This window comes from Theobroma cacao, chromosome 5, assembly GCF_053813885.1.
Source record: "Theobroma cacao isolate CCN51 chromosome 5, ASM5381388v1, whole genome shotgun sequence".
Classification (NCBI taxonomy): Eukaryota; Viridiplantae; Streptophyta; class Magnoliopsida; order Malvales; family Malvaceae; genus Theobroma; species Theobroma cacao.
In genome coordinates this window covers 6,616,674-6,622,722 of record NC_142643.1, presented here as the reverse complement: position 1 = coordinate 6,622,722, position 6,049 = coordinate 6,616,674, and the positions used below count along the sequence as shown (strand labels likewise).

General features: G+C 31.6%; 1 long non-coding RNA gene and 1 other non-coding gene across 2 annotated transcripts; both read left to right on the top strand.

The window, feature by feature from the left end:
• The first annotated feature begins 1,460 nt into the window (after window positions 1-1,460).
• On the top strand, window positions 1,461-3,246 carry LOC148762391 (uncharacterized). The gene is made up of 3 exons (XR_016026224.1): window positions 1,461-1,564; window positions 2,218-2,303; window positions 3,144-3,246. It is a non-coding gene; the product is annotated as an uncharacterized LOC148762391 (long non-coding RNA).
• Window positions 3,247-5,622: 2,376 nt separating this feature from the next.
• Window positions 5,623-5,727, top strand: LOC148762390 (small nucleolar RNA Z266). Its single transcript, XR_016026841.1, has one exon. It is a non-coding gene; the product is annotated as a small nucleolar RNA Z266 (small nucleolar RNA).
• The last annotated feature ends 322 nt before the right edge of the window (window positions 5,728-6,049 follow it).

Here is a 6,049-nt window from a genome sequence, read left to right as displayed (position 1 = left end):
ATTTTTGAAAATGACTCTCTCTATAATTTTAATTATTTTTAGTCAAAAAAAATTAATTTTAAATAAAATTATTTTTAATAAAATCGACCTATATATTTAAGTTCGTGCCTCAAATCGACTCATATCTTTTGAACTTTTTTCGCCAAATCATTCATTTCTAAAATATTTCTTGCTAGAAAGAAAAAGTTTTACGCATTTTGAGCATTTTGGATTGATTTTTAATATACGAAGAAAAACCTTTTAGCGTTTTGAACATTTTAAGTATTTTTGAGTGATTTTTGATATATGAATAAAAATATTTGAACATTTTGAACATTCTTCGTAAAGTAGGTATATTCGTTGATTATATTGTTAAATAGAATATAGTGTGTTTTTTAAAGTTGTTGATTTTGTTAAATAAAATTCAGTAGTTTTGTGATTTTTAAACATTACGTAATCGATTTTTGGACATTATGTGACTAGTTTTTAAGTATTGCGTGACTAATTTTTAAGCATTGTGTGACTAATTTTTAGGTGTTGTTGACTGATTTTTAGGTAAAGCATGATTGGTTAATATAACATTGCGTGACTAATTGATCAGCATTACGTGACTAGTTAGTAAGGCATTTCGTGATTAGTTACTAAGGTATTGCGTGATTAGTTTTTAGGCATTGTGTGTGTAAAACCTGACCCTATAAATATATGTCATGACATACATGCACTGAGTAGTATGTTATTATGCTAGGAAAAGCACCTAAGAATAGACGAAATTCGGTATTGTACCTAATGGTACACTTGAGTTGATTTAACATCGAACTAGTTCAAATAGGAATTGTATGATGAAATTTAATATTTTATAGTCAAGAAATGACTAAAAAATGATTGTTCAGAGTTCGAGGGTTAATTTGGGGTAAAATTGGAAATTTTGATATTCAATGGTAAAATCGTCATTTTGCCACCTAAGATAATAATTTGATCATGGAGTGAAATTTTTGACCAAGATTAACTATTTGGAGTATAATTTAATGATAAGAGCGAAAAAGTTTAATTCTGGTGATTTCTGGAGTGTAGGGGCAAAATCTTAATTTTGCCACCCACGGACAAAATTTGAGATTTTGAGAGAATTTAGATCAAATTTGACAAATTGGAGAATGGTATGAGTATAAGGGATGAAAAATATGTCTATGGGCAATTTTTCAGTTTTTTGGGTAAAAATGTAATTTTTCACTTTTAAAGGGGGCAAAAGTGTAAATTTCAAAAATTACTCCACCGAGACTTTGGATAAGTCTGAGAATTTTATCTAAGCTATGGATATGTGGGACAAGTGTATGGTGAAAATTTGGAAACAAATGGATGAAATTTTAAAAATGGGTCAATGGGAAAGTGACACGTGGTATTTTTTTAATGAAATAATATTATTTTAATGAAAAGTCAGCCCATTTAAACTCAAATTTTGAGTGCTGGCCGGCCATAAGGAAGAACAAGAGAGGAAATAGAGAGGAAAGGAAGAAAAAAAGAAAAACCAAAGAGAAACAAGAAAATTCAAAGGGAAATTCGCGGTTTTCGACTGTTTACGCCTCTAACGGTAAGATTTTTCGATTTTAGCTTGATTTCTACCTTTCCTATGCCTTTATTTCCATTTAGCATGCTTGAGGAGAGAGATCAAACAGTGATATCAAGGGCTGGACGAAATTCTAGGGGAGAGAAATTGAAATTTTTAGGTTTTGATTTTTAGTTAAATTGATAGTTTTAGTTAGTTAAATGTGTTTAGAAATTAAATTGGGCAAGAAATCATTGAATTTTCACAATACCCACTCTTGGCTGGATGCTCAATGCTGTACAATGATGATGAATTGATTATATTCTAAGGAAAATGAAGAGAAAATGATGAAAAACGATTAAACGTGATAGAAAAACAAAGTAGAAAATTAACCGACTTAATGTCCCATTTTTGGCCGAATTTTCCAAGGAAGGGAGTGAGCTGATTTTGTTGTTTTTAGAAGGTTATTGCCTGATATTTAATGGTTAGAAATGTTGGAGAGAGAATGGGATGATTTAGAGCTAAAATGGAGCGCGTTAGCAATTTATCGAGCAAAGTGCCAAAAATAGGTTAATACCGCGTTTAAGCCGTTTTAGGCTATTGCATTTCATACCATGCATTAGTATAGGATTTAAGTTAATTATATAGTGATTTAGCATCAATGTGACGAATTGTGTAAATTTTTGTAATGTGTCTAGGAGGAGAGCCTTCCGGAAAAGGCAAAGAAGTCGTATCCGACGAGTAGTGATCGGGGCGCTTAGAAAGCTTTTAGTTTGTACAAACGGTGAGTAAACTTATTATTATTGTAAATTATCTAGAGTTTATTTTTAAATGCCCTTTATATATTTTATGAAATGAAAACAAGATTAAAACTAGATTTTTGATGTTTTATGAATAAATGTGATAAATAAAAATATATTGTATTGATTATGAAATTGAGTAATTGGAGGCTGCAAATTGATTTGAAAAATATATATTTTCCTAGGAATGGCTTATGAGAAATGAGTATATGTGGCTATATTTTGTGAGTGCATTTGGGAAATTTATGTAAGTTGATTTTACTATGCAGACTGGATAAATAAATAAAAGCCACGTTATACTGTCGAAATTTTATTAAAATTGGTGGGTTAGTCACTGCAGTGACGGGTTTTCGTGGACTGCCTATTAGAGGGGCACGGTAAACCCAGTTATATAGTTACTCTGGTTGTAGAGGCGAGAAGGGTGACTCCCGGGGTAGTATTAGAGCTCACTTCACATCGAACCCCCACGTGAATGTGTAACTCGGCCAACGCCAAGGAACAACTAGTTTTAAAAATAAAAATATGTTTCACGTGTGAATATTTTAACACCCTTGGCGGACTCGGTTAGATGCCTCGGCCAAGGTATCCCCGATGATTAGTTTTGGCTTGAGCCTTGTTTTAATAAAAGACATAAGCCTTAACAACTGTTTTGGTAAATTATAAATATTTTATGGTTTAAGAAACAAATTGAAAACATTATGAAATGGGTTGAAATTTGTTGTTTAAACTTGCCTCCATTTTACTCGCCTTTAGATATTTATGATAATGTTTGTTTACTCATTGAGATTTTATAATCTCACCACCCTCCTTTCCACCCATTTCAGGTTCAATATAGACTGTAGATAGCTGATCTCATCGAGGACTATCATTGGATCTGCATTTTCCAAACAGTAGGTTCACAGTCCTCTTTACTTTTGTTTATTCGGGGGCCCTCTTGTTATTGTAAATTAAATTAAATATTTTGGCTTACTGTATTTCAGTATGTATAAATTTATTTAGCTTTTACGCTATAAAAATTATTCACGTATAACTCTGTAAATATTGTTTTATAAGAAAATATAATATTTTCCTTAATATTTCTTTTATTTTCTTATTATATTCAAATAACCGTAATTTCGTTTTAAATGAAGATTTTGGACTTTTAAACTCATTTTGAATATGAATTATGTGTTTTGTACTTGTATATTACGTTTTAGCCAGTTTCAAAATTTTTGAGAAAAAAATGACCAAAATACCCCTGTGTGACGAAAATTTTATTTTGATTGTTTTTTATTTAAAATAGTATATATTCTCTAAAAACTCGATATTTAACAATGATTGCTCACAGGAAAGGAAAGAAACTGATACGTAAGCCTTGCGGGGTTCAGGTTGGCATTCTAGATAATGAGTATCAATCGGGACGTCGCGGCGATTGTCATGGGCCTGAGGGAGGTTCCGGGTCGTGACAGTGTGACTTAGATGTTGCTAAAAAATCAATCACGCAATACTTAAAAACTAATCACCGAATGCCTAAAAAACCAAAGACACAATGATTAAATCACGTAATACTTAAAAATCAGTCTCACAATACCCAAAAATTGGTGACACAATGTTTAAAAACGAGTACTGCAATACTTAATAACTAATTGATTTACTTGATCGCAGTCAAGTTTAAGTTGCCAAAGTCATACAATGTTCTAATTTACAAATATGCCTATTCAATTTCAACTCCTTAACTTTAGAGTTCTATAAATATAAACCAATAAATCTGATAACCTAAAATACATACCTTGATATCATTTCTGCTCTTTCAAATAGCGAGAAAGAGGTGGATGGCGAGATAGACAGTATTTAATAAAAGAGAAAAATCGAGATTTAATTTTAAAATTTTTGTTTGGATGACGAAATAGAGAAAACTGAAATCATTTTAATTTATCTGAAATTGTTTAAAGGGCATTGTGGTTAAGTCACGTCAAAATTTGACTAAAAATAGTTAAAATTATAAGAAATGATATTTTTGAATTGAGTTTTTGAGAAAGATTATTTCTTGCAATTTTCTCTTTAAGATATATATAGACCAAGAACTTTTGTTCCAGTAACAAAAGTCTTATATAATATTAATTGGTTAAATTTTGTTATATTAAATAATAAAATTCATATATAATATATCAAGTAATTTAAAGTGGACATAGTAATAAATTTTAATCTCTTGGTCGAAATCGTATTGCAAAATGCTTTAGATGATGTAAGGCAAGAAAGCATCGATCCGTATGCTTGCATCTCAACATCCTTCTCACTTCTCACGCCTAGCTAGCGATAAATCCCCTTCTATTTTCATAAGTTTAAACTTAAAATTGATTTAAAAATTAAAACTGCAATTAAAAAATCAAATGGAATTTTATTAATATTTATATCTATAATACATAGACAAGTAATTAAAAATTTTATTAATACACAAAAATTAAGTATAAAATATTAGTAATATGGAATGGTGAAAAAGTACATCCTAATCCTAATTTTTTAATACAAAACGTATGATTAAATAAAATATTAAAATTGTCTAAACTTCAATAAGCACTACCAATCCAATGATTTTGAATTTTCATTTAATTATTTTTAGTCAAGAATTTCAGTTTCAATGACGAAATACTTATTTAAACTTTTGCCATCAAAACAAGCTCATTCTCACATCAAGCCCGCTATTGGATCTCTGAACCGGGCCCAAGTGTTGTTGGAACCCAATCATCCTGCCGAGCGGAAGGCCCAAAATCAATATCCGAAGAGTGGAAAAGATGGCCTATAAATACCTCCTTTCTCATCTGCCGTTCCATGCGTTGATCAATTAGGGTTTCGTTTCGTTTTTCTCAATGCTCAGCTCTCTTACTAGGAGTTTGCTTTTCAGTTTCATCTTTTTATTTTGCGATTTGATAAGGTAGAAGCGCAGCCCTTAAGATCGCCTTCCTCTTGAAAACCATGGAAGCGTCTCGAGTCATAGCTGCGCAAAAGTAAAGTGAATTCATTTCAGGGGATTTCTTGAGGGTTTTCCTCGAGTTTCCCCCTTTTTCCTCCTGGGGCTTTTATTCTTGAGGCACTTCTTGGATTTGGGTTTGTGGCTTTCTCTCATATTTTGGAACCCTTTAAGAATTAAGTAGTTTTATGCTATTTTATATCTTTTGTGTGGTTTCAGCTATGGTAGAAAAGTTCAAATTCCAGTTCAGTATTGTAGATGTCTCAATTACTGCAGGTGGGAGACAAACCTTGTAGGTGAATAATTTGATTTCTTTCTTTTTGTGATTTTGGTTGAAGTTAAAAGTGGAGAAGCGGGAATGGCAAGGGTGATGAATCAATTAGATGTGTGAATGGGAATTGATCTTTTTTCCATTTTGAGCTCAACTTTTGAGGCAATATAATTTGTCTGACTTGCCATGTACCATTCATATTCCACATTTCAACCTGCAAGATGCTATTGAATTCTCTTAGATTGGTGCTGTCTGACTTTGAAATCTTGTAAAAAGAAGATTGGATAAGAGAATTGCTCTTGTTTGCTTCAGCTTTGAGTGTCTGTTTTCATCAATTCAGAAGCTTCGGGTTTTGCTGCCCCAATCCATTAGTATAACTAAATCTGTTTGAAAGCTTAAATCATACTCGATGTAGTAATCCAAACACAAAACAATGTGCAAACCAAAAAAGCTAACTATAGGCTGATAGCCTCAAGCCGTAGTTGAAACAAATTGTTCGCTTGGATACTAAT